Below are 11,208 nucleotides of genomic sequence, written 5' to 3' on the forward strand. Positions count from 1 at the left end.
CCAAGTAAGAAGCTTTGATGGCAATCTAGATAGACTGTAGATAGAGGATGTCTTGGTTACAAGAGTGCTTATACATAATGAGCTTCATAATGAACAAAGCCTACCAAACTAGTCTATATACAGTGCCCAAGGTCGGCATCAATGTAGCTCGGCCACAAAACAACCCATGACATGGTACAAAATGCCCAGCCAACCATATTATCCCACTGGGAACGTATAGACTACTACAACATAGTCCCATAATGAAAGAGACCTAGAATAGCTCAAATCCTTTGTTCTCGTCAAGTGAAGCCAGATACACTTCAATGGGGAGAAGAACATGAATGCCTAAATTATCATCTTCATCAAGCACTTTAGTATCTTCATTAGCTTTAGGTAAGTCATCCTCAATGTCATATATGCAAGTTGAGTGTATTCGTTATTTACATCAAATTTTGCACTATCATCTATAGGTTCGTATCCTTGCTCTGTATCCAAAATGTGATGTCCTCTCTCATTGCTGTCTTGATTTTTAATCTCATTCCCTTTGTTTGGCCTTTCTTGAAATATATGCCTATCTACCACTAGGTGACACGTGGGGATAACATACATCCATTGCCCATTGTGTGCATTTGGATAAAAGAATGCCTGTTCACAATGCTCTCAGAAGATGAATGGCTCGATTCTTTGATGTAATACTTTTTATGAGTCGATGGCATAGAATCCATTTATATCCATTCTAAATGTTTCATTGTGTCTATGATACTATGTTTAGAACCATTTGACTCATATCAACACTTTCTAGAAGGACCAGACCTTGAAGATGTCTTCACACATCCCAACATAGCCAAGGTTGCCATGGAAAAGATTTGTATCCATACTACTCGCCCGTCTTTGTGGTTATAATGAGGCAACAATGCAAGAATCCATCTTGATGCTCCATTCATGAGATGAATCAACTCTTGAGATCCAAAGGATAACCCACATACTACTATAACATTGTATGTATCCACATAAGTAGAGTGAGAGTGTGTGAAATTAGGCATTACAGGTGAAGTAAAATTGTCTACATAATGATAGAAATTCTATATATATGTATCTTATATGGAAATCACACCCATGAGATATCTCAACTTTGTTATATGAGAAATAATCACCCCCCTGCTCACACCACCCTATCCAATCTCTCGAACTTTACTAGGCATGCTTGCAGTTGAGTAACAATGTCACAGTCACTTACAAGGAGTCTCTTAATCTTTTCATCCTCTCACGAGTCAACCCCCTTTGCCATGTATTTCATATTGTATAACACAAAGTGTTTATTTATTAATGAACCTCATATGAGAGCTTTACCTCTCCTTGCCTTTGATAGATCGCACCTCCCCCGTGAGTTTATAATATTGGGCTTCTATTCATAATCTTTTTGCAATAGGATCCATGGTCACCACGTATACCATTATGTAGGTAAAATAGTGTTTGTTGAATAAGCCAACCCTCTGCCATGGAGCCCTCCAGTTGTGCTTTTTGACGAATTTCTTACCACCTGCTTAAAGAAGAACACCCATTGACTACTCACGCCACCCGCAAGCATTATTTCTTCATGAGATGGATGAGCACATGCACTCGAAGAAGCCTCTAGGTATTTGATTTTCCATAAGCTACAAATGCGTTATGGTGTCTTCTTTCACCTTCAATGAATTGGCACAGTCAATCTCTTTGGATACAACTAACCTACAATAATTAAGAATACCATAAATATTTCAAGCATTAATATGTATGGTAAAAATACATGATGTGAGGGAGTATTTCGTAATCGAGCAAGAGCTCCTAATTGATAAATAATATCATGTATCCTAGAAGTCAAGTAGCCTTGAATAGCCAACAATAGTATATGCTACAAAATACAATATTTAGACTAACACAAAATATAGTCCCAATAACTTGTCGTTATTTGAAGTGAAAACGTTTCTAAATGAAGCGCCATATCCAATTTGTGTTCAAATTTGCTTAATTCATTCCAAGATTGTTATGTGCTCTTAGTTTGAAAGAACCCATAGAGCACCGCAACTAGAGCATCCAATCCGTTTAGAGTTGTGTTGAGGCCGTAGATGAGGGCTACTTTCTGACTTGACAAGATTGTTTTTAACTCTAAGCGAGTCCTTACCTGTAAGATGCCTCTAGAGGGACTTCGCATTATTCTTGAAAATGTATATAGGATCCATGAGGTGAACAATTTTAATTTTATTTCAATACTTTAGTCGATAAAAGATCAACTTTTTGGGATTCATTCTGATGGTTCGTCTCTTGGATTCGTTTATCTATGAATTTTAAACATAGTCCATGCTAAATTCCAATTGTGTGGAGTCATCCTGCGAGGTGGTGCTCCATCCTTTATTCTTCCATTGAACGTTTTTGCCTCGAAAGTCCTAAATGGGTGATGCATGGATAGAAACCTTCTATAAAATGAACATACATACTTGTTTAAGTTCTCAATCCATTTCAAATCAAGTCGAGTCCATAAGTAGTATAGGCATGATGGCCTTTTGTAGCAAGACCTATCATTCAAGTTGAACTTGATTATCGAAATTATCAAGTAATGATAAATGATATAATGCTTTACATATATCATGCTACACTCCATACATGAACATAGTGAAAAGCCACGATAGTCATGAATGGTTTGTGTGAGTATGCCTCGTGCACGAAGTTTGGATGCCCCTATGCATCTCAAAACCTCACTCACCAAAGCTCAGGTGGATGCTTCCGCATCATGTGTAGCTTTTGGCTCTTTTGGGGTTAGGTCCTCCACAAGCTCCTTTCCCCTGTCCTTTATCTCTACCTTTATTTTGACAGTTTGTTGGCCCTTGTTTTTCTTGGGTTTAGAAGGTTTTGCAATCTCTTTCGATTTCTATTTTAAAACATGCTCCTCTACCCATTTCGAAGTGTGTTCTTTTGCATTCTTTTTAACTATTTCACATGCCTTGGATTGCAAGCGTGTAACCACATTCAAGGGTACCGTGGATAATTGCTCGTTTTGCACACTCAAGATGTTAAGAGTTGTATTGTGTGAGACAGGTTGCATTCAAGAAACTCGCCTTGGGCAATCTTGGAATATGTGATCGATGCCACATCGTTCGCATATGGGTTGCAAAATGTGAGTGACTGTGGGCATGGAAGTATTCCAAACTATGTAGTCTACCACTTTGTGCGGTCCATGATAATAGAAACATTGCACTGTTTGCTTAACTGCTTCTTGTGATGAGTAGTTTCTACCCTTTGAACTGTGCTTGGTTGGGGCAGGGGAGATTGAGGTTTTGAGGTTACTATAGGTGAATAGGGACATTAGGATTTGTCATGACCAAAGGTTTTGCAGCAGTGTATGCAGTACAGAAAGATAGGCTTAGGGTACGCACATCGGAGATTGGGATGGACATAGTGATGGCAATGAATACAAGGCATTCCTCTCATCACCTTGAGATGTAGTCATCTAAATGTGTTGCTTCTTTACAACATTGATCGAATGTTTCTAGATTGGATACAATGATCAAGTTGGGTAAGCCATTTTTCTTTATGCCCATTATGAAACATCTCTTCGATTGAGCATCATTTAGTTTCTCCCATGGCTCACATCGTGAGTCCAAGATTATTATTCAAAGGATAAAATCTCTAATAGTTTCGTTTTGTTTTCGTTCAATCGAATTGAGTTTTCTTACTGCACTACACCAATCACCTTGTCTTGAAAAGCCATGGGTAAATGCTATTTTCAAGGTCCTAAAATTTATCTTAAACGCTAGTATCAATGTGATAAACCATCGACTAGCCTTTCCCACAAAGCAAAGGTTCAATTCATGTACCTTGGTGCGGTAGTTTGGATTTCCAAAAGCTCCACGTCTCTATTCAAACATTTGCATGAATTGAACAGGATCAGTCATTTAATCATATTTTTCATGATTTTGAAAATCTGTATGGCCATGTTTTTGGATAAGTCACTCAAGCCATGTGTGGGTACTCTTGTTGGGGGTGAGGACCTCATTTAGTCCACTTGGGTAACCACCCTTCCTAGATTAGTCAATATGTCCAAGATTTCAGCATTTAGGAATTACAAAGGGTAGGCACCTAGCACTCCTAAAGGTTTAGGTCTTGTGGTAGTGCGAAGCAAGGGACCAAATCCGAGAGGGATTGATGTGACAGGAAATGTAAAACCTGATGACACACTTGTTATTGCCATGGCAAGTGGTATTGGGAGTCACATTTGGAGCATGGATCTCAATGGTTTGAAGATTTTAGCCATTAGGTTTAGCCTGGATGTGAGTGCATGTCATCCCTATGTCGTTGCCATATCTTGATGTTACCAATTTCTCCCTAAGCACACACGGGAGGGTTTTTTAACCTTTTAAGTTTTTTTATAAACCGGTATAGCCTCACGATGCCCGGCGCACCCCTCACTAGGTCAAACAGGGGTCTGTTTGCCTTGATTTGCTTAGGTGCTAAGCGCACGTGAACAATCTCTTAGAGATATTTTTTGAAAAAAGTGTGCCACTTGTGTCCTAGATGGAAGCCGGGTCTCAAAATTGCACATGAACATTCTTACGATGAACTTTTCTGAAAAAACTGCATGCCGGTAGTATCCCAGATGGAAGAGGGAGTCTCAAAACCTATTTTCCATCACTGTCTCAATATGAATTTTTTTTCGGAAAGATTTTTCATGTTTCGCACCTGTTTTAAATGTGTTCCAAAAGGAATTTAGAAAAACGTTGTATGAGAGTTTTGTAGTATGTTTTGAAGTACTACAACTTTGTCTCTCTGAAGTTTTCGTGATTTTGTTGTTTAGACACTCTAAAAGTAGCCCGAATATGGTACACGATCTTTTTCAGACCATTTTTAGTGCTTTAAGGCCTGTTTTTTGTCTCAATTTTCAGGTCGAATTTTGAGGCCTGCGGGTCAGAGGCCACAACGATAGTTTTTGCTCTCAAACGCTCAAGACCAATTTCTAAGAGCTTGATGCAGGCTTTTCGATGAGCACTAACATGCATTCATCAGCCTCACGGTTTAGGAGATACGAAGCCTCCAAACAGGGCTGTTTTCAATGCTCATTTTTTTGCATGTGCAAAAAAAAAAGTCGTGAAATATACTTTCATAGTGTGAAAGATGTCCTATTGTTTCACGACGTGAAACAAGTCCCTGAAATAGACCTATTTTACAGCATGACCTAGGGAGTTCACATAATTTATTTTTTGATTTTTTTTTGTGTAGGCCTATTCCACGACATGAACTAGATAGAAAACGAATTTTTTTAAAGTTTTTTTTTAGCGCGTGCCTGTTTCACGACGTGAAGTTCACGGATTTTTTTAACGCACTGGACTTTCACGAACGTGAAACAGCAAGGATGTTTCACGAAAATGTAAAATGGATGTTTCACGAATTTTATTATATTTTTCGTAGTCTAGAGGGAAATTCGAGTTTCCTTATGTGGAGGAAATATTTTTTAAATTTTGTATTGGAGAGAAATGGGTATTTTTTCAAAAAGGTAAGTGGGAATAAAATAGTCAATACTTTTATGACATCCCCTTACACCCTATCATAAATGACTCCCAAAAGTGCCTATTTGACAACTCATTGGCATCTTTTCATTCAATTTCAATTAACCTTAATGAGTTATGAAAAAAGTGCTTAATAATTAATCCTTTTACTAATCTTTTTCTCTTCTAGACTAATTAAGAATTCTTAATTAACTTTTAATCATCAATTAATTCATATCGTTAAGCACATCATTAGATAAATGCTTGGATTGCTGAGCTTTGTGCTTAATATAAAGTCTAAATTAACTAATAATCATAGATTAATTAAGTTCTTAATTAATCTTAATATAAAGTCTAATTCTCATCAAGTGGTGTCCAAGCTCTAGCTTTGTACCGAATAATAATGAAAGAGACCTGGAATAGCTCAAATTCTTCGTTCTTGTCAAGTGAAGCCATAAATGCTTCAATGGAAAGAATAACATGAATAACCTAGAAAATTTAACAATATCATAAATATTTCAAGTATATGTATGGTAAAAATACATGATGTGAAGGTGTATTTCTTGTCGAGAAAGAGCTCCTAATTGATAAATAATATCATGTATCCTAGAAGTCAAGTAGCCTTGAATAGCCAACAATAGTATATGCTACATAATACAATATTAGGTGAGTAATATTTAGACTAACACAAAATTTAGTCTCAATAACTTGTCGTTATTTGAAGTGAAAAGGTTTCTAAATGAAGCTCCATATCCAATTGGTGTTCAAATTTACTTAATTCATTCCAAGATTGTTATGTGCTCTTAGTTTGAAAGAATCCATAGGGCAATGCAACCAGAGCGTCTAGTCCATTTAGAGTTATGTTGAGGCCATAGATGAGGGCTACTTTCCGACTTGACAAGATTGTTTTTTACTCTAATAAGCAAGTCCTTGCCTATAAGATGCCTCTAGAGGAACTTTGCATTATTCTTGAAATGTTCTTAAGATCCATTAGGTGAACAATTCTCAATTCATTTCAATACTATAGCCGATAAAAGATTTTTTTGCGATTCATTTTGATGGTTTGTCTCTTGGATTCTTTTATCTATGAATTTTAAACATAGTCCATGCTAAATTCCAATTGTGTGGAGTCATCCTGCGAGGTGGTGCTCCATCCTTTATTCTTCCATTGAACATTTTTGCCTCGAAAGTCCTAAATGGGTGATGCATAGATAGAAACCTTCTATAAAATGAATATACATACTTGTTTAAGTTCTCACTCCATTTCGAATCAATTCGAGTCCATACGTAGGATAGGCATGATGGCCTTTTGTAGCAAGACCTATCATTCAAGTTGAACTTGATTATCAAAATTATCGAGTAATGATAAATGAGACAATGCTTTACATATATCATGCTACACTCCATACCTGAACATAGTGAAAAGCCACGATAGTCATCATGAATGGTTTGTGTGAGTATGCCTTGCGTAGGAAGTTTGGATGCCCCTATGCATCTCGAAACCTCACCAAAGCTCTTGAAGCTCGTTGATAAGAGGTGCCATATTCACATACATGTTTGATACTTAGTACTTTTCTGACATATCACGAATATAGACAAGTTAATCTTGCACCGTTGCACATCATAAAAAATTAAGAAGAATCATACCCATTAAAGCAATTATCAAGTCGGAATCAGGAGACTAAGAATCAAGTGCTCCTTTTTTATCACATGAAATATGGAATATTGTGATTAACCAACATAACATGACATGTTGACCATTTGGATAAAGAAGGGATTGATTCCATCAAGTGCTAGTCCAAGTCATAGATTATGGGATTTATCTTTAAAGAAAGGCCATTCTCGTTGTGTTGGGATACATCACAATTTATAATGATACACAGCTTTCCATTGATACTTTGATTTTTGGCATGCCACTCCATACATTCTATAAGAAATGGACGTTGAACATAAACTTTAGACAAGGTTTAAGAGGGAGATATCGGAGGACTTACCTTGACACATTGCCATTTGTGGACTCCTCTTTAAACCGCAGCTCGTTGCATTTAGGACAATGCATTATATCTTTATATTCTTCTCTATACAAGATACAATCATTGACATCAACATGAAAATGCTTGTAATAGTTCAAGTAGTACTATTATTAATAAAAGTTTATCAAAAGTATCCAAACGATGCATTAACCTAAAACACGTACTTGGGTGAAGAAAATTACTTAAATTTGGTGTAAGGATTTTATACACACACCCACATGCACACAAGTATGCATAGACACACACACACACATAATTAAATAAAGAAATAAAAAATGCACTTAAAGGGAGCACACAAAGGAAACATAATGATTGCCTTTATGGGGGTAAATGTAAATGCAATTATAGGAATTAAGTGCCATTCATTGTATAGATTCTATATGATAGTACAGTTTTTAATTTTACTCCTTGACACATGCATTATTAAGAATTTAGGTATTTTAAGTTTTTTTATGAATATATGTTTGATACTCACATTTAGTCTACTCATAGAAGGCTTATTCGTGATTGCACGTGGTTGGTATGATATAGAGATTTGGTTTGCTCGCAAAACTGACATGGTTTGTCTACAACCACTGGTGGTTGTGGCATACATCTTTCTAGAAATGTCACTACATTGTTTTGATGAAGATCTTTAATAAGCTTGGAAGATAATTATTAAGCTATTTTTGCATGATCAAATCAATACTTAAAGGCATTCTTCTTGCTTCTTTAAAGCATGGATATTATTGGGTGAAAGTCGTAGAGCTTGTAGAAGCAAGAGTCAAGAGGGCTCTTTAAGAAAAGGCTACTAAGAAATAAGCTAGCTTTTGGGAAAGTTAAAATTAACTTAGTGCTATATATACATATACATGTACAAGTACATACACATATACATATACATATGCATAGATACATACATACATACACACACACACACACACACACACACATATACATATACATATAAATACACATATGTATATGTATATGTATGTGTGTGTGTGTGTGTGTGTGTGTGTGTGTGTGTAGACTTCATGGTCACTAGTATTGTAATGATGGTAGAAGAGGTGATCAACATGGTGGCCCTGTAATCGAGATTGAAGTACTAGAAGCATATCATTGTTTATGCAATACATTTGTACATTACAATTTGTGGGTCATGCTTCGAATGACCACGTGTACTTTGGATTGTAGCGTCTTCTGTGCTTGGGACCCTTGAACCTAATGTAAGGATGGAAGATAGGCATAGCACTGAAATCACAATAGCATCAAGGAGCGTATATGCAAGAGGATAAGGTGATGCAAAGGTGAGGCCTAGACCTCTATAGGAGTGTTGTTAGTTTTGCTGCCAAGTAGTGAATTTAAAAGAGATATTAGCATAATAATAACTTTAAGGGCTTTACGGGAGCAAGAAAAACACAAAACTTGATTACAAGTCTTCAGAAGAAGGCAAGTGTGCGATGTGGGGGGGTGTGTGCACACGCATAAAACTTGAAAATTGAGCTTGTCCACTTCACAAACAAATAGTGCACTCATAGTGGATAGGTGATAATTGGTTGGAACTAATCGTGAAAGTTACATTTTCAACTCTCATTATGTACAAAAACAAGAATCCATATAATCATGCCAAGGATAATAGTACCAGAATTGAACTTCAACTTGGAATTGAGCTAGCAAAACATTGAGGAAGGAAGCATGACTATGAGGTGGTGGGGATGGGTGTGTGTGAATGTGTGTGGGAGGGAGGGGGTAGGAGGTGGGGGAGGGGCTTTAGCAAGGTGGGTCCCCACTAAAAGACATAAGTCCCTTGCCGCCAGCACAGAGGGAGGAGAGACTTGCTTTTTATCGATAACCAACACTTCCAAAGCCACTGGAAAAAGGATAATTTTTCAAACCTTTTTCCAGTGGATGGTTTAGTGCAAAACAATGTGCAGCTTGAGGCGCTGGGTTCATATCCCACTCTATGTAGTCAGTCCCATGGCTACACACTATTACACGTGGCTTTCTCCTACGCACAAGTTTTCAACACATAGAAAAGTTATAACTGTAAGGGTGTAAAGTGTGTGTACAAGGGCATAGGGTGAATGAAACTGTGTACCATGAAAAAACTATGACCATCCAAAGGTAAGTACCGTTGATCCAAGCAATTGTAAGTACAGCTGAGCATTTCTAAGATTGATAGAACCTGGAAAACTCTCCCGATCCCGAGTCGCTCTACTCTTGAGCCTGTTGCAGCGATGATAGCCCTACGTTATGAACGATGCGAGGAACCGCGTCAGCTATGACCTTTGTAGCATTCGGATTGATCTTGGTAGTTTTCATGGAAGGTGTTTTTGAGTCATCATAAAAGAAATACTGACATGGTGATCTCCTAGGTCCAGCAGGCAATAACGATAGATTTGCCTTGCAATAAAGGGAAAAAAAGGGCATCCACTGCAATGATTAAGGGCGAAAGAGACGGAAGATGAGGTCGGACAAAATTACAAATGGACCTTGCCGTCCCTTTGCCTGAATCAAGATTCTAATAATATGGGTAAAGAAGATTTGAAGCAGAGCGTGAATTGGAGGGAAAATGCTGCCGCGCATAAGAAGGGCTGCGTAGAAATCTGGCAAGCATAAAGCCGTTTCAAGGTAGAACATGGCCGTTCCTAGGAAGAAATGAAGGCCCAAAAAAATCAGGTCACGAAATGAAGGCCCAAAAAATTTAGGTCAGCAGCCGCAAAAATGAAGGCGAGAGAGCTTATGTACTGACCTGCGGCTTGCAAACTGGAAGAGCTTTCCTTTGCTGGAGAAGATTCTGAACGGACAGATCCCGGGCCTTCTTCAACAGTCCACCCGACGCTTCGAAAAGGTCACCTGCCGCGTCTTCGTTTTCTCGATCGTCTTGACCCTGATCTTGATCTTCCGACGCACCATCCTTGCTGGTTTGAAAACACACAAGAAAACACCAAAGGATCCTTATTTGTGAGCTGCGGAAGGTTAAACTCAGTGAAATGCTTGAAAAAAGCAGGGTGGAAGGCGCACTCAGAGGAAGAGGAGAAGACAAAAAAAAAAGGCATGGTTTTTTCCAGGGTTTGCCGTAGCCAAGCATGCCTCTCCTGCAAAACATATGCACAATCGTACCATAGATATACTCAGCCAAGCATACCTTTCCTGCAAAACCTGTGCACAATTGTACCAGCGAAGCTCTTACCTCCTGTAGCAATACCCAAGTGAGAGAAACGCTTCACCTACAGGATACAGCTATGGCGTCCAAACAAGGCCTCCCACACAAGCGCGGTATTATGAGATATAGATTATTAACTCGGGCTCGGCGTGGCGACGGCTACATTTGATTGCAAGAATTTCGGAAAAGAAAGTGATCAACTTAAGCCTGTGAATGCTTTAACTGACAAGACTGATTACTTACGGCGCATCTTTTCAGAGCTCTCTCTTTCCCCTGTACCTTGCAGGGTTGCATTAAATAAAAACGCCATGAAATACGAGACTGAAGTGTGCAATTTCACTCGAATCGGCTGAATGACTAACTTATAGGGATACGAACTTATAGGGTCTATCCTATAGGGATACTAACTTATAGGGTTTATCCTGCACCTTGTCAACTGCCTACAGGGATACTAACTTATAGAGTTTATCCTAAACCTTGTCAACTGCCGACAAAGTCGTAAATATTTGGAAAGGTGGTATAGCACAAA

The 11,208-nt window shown here is 38.1% G+C and overlaps 1 long non-coding RNA gene across 1 annotated transcript; it reads right to left on the bottom strand.

Annotated features, from left to right (window-relative positions):
- Positions 1-7,492: 7,492 nt before the first annotated feature.
- Positions 7,493-10,946, bottom strand: LOC147621230 (uncharacterized). The gene is made up of 4 exons (XR_015269880.1): positions 10,707-10,946; positions 10,538-10,611; positions 10,266-10,434; positions 7,493-7,576 (listed from the first exon to the last, which is right to left on the bottom strand). It is a non-coding gene; the product is annotated as an uncharacterized LOC147621230 (long non-coding RNA).
- Positions 10,947-11,208: the final 262 nt, after the last annotated feature.

The sequence above is a fragment of the Cibotium barometz genome, chromosome 30 (assembly GCF_041138505.1).
Source record: "Cibotium barometz isolate CiBa-2024 chromosome 30, ASM4113850v1, whole genome shotgun sequence".
Classification (NCBI taxonomy): Eukaryota; Viridiplantae; Streptophyta; class Polypodiopsida; order Cyatheales; family Cibotiaceae; genus Cibotium; species Cibotium barometz.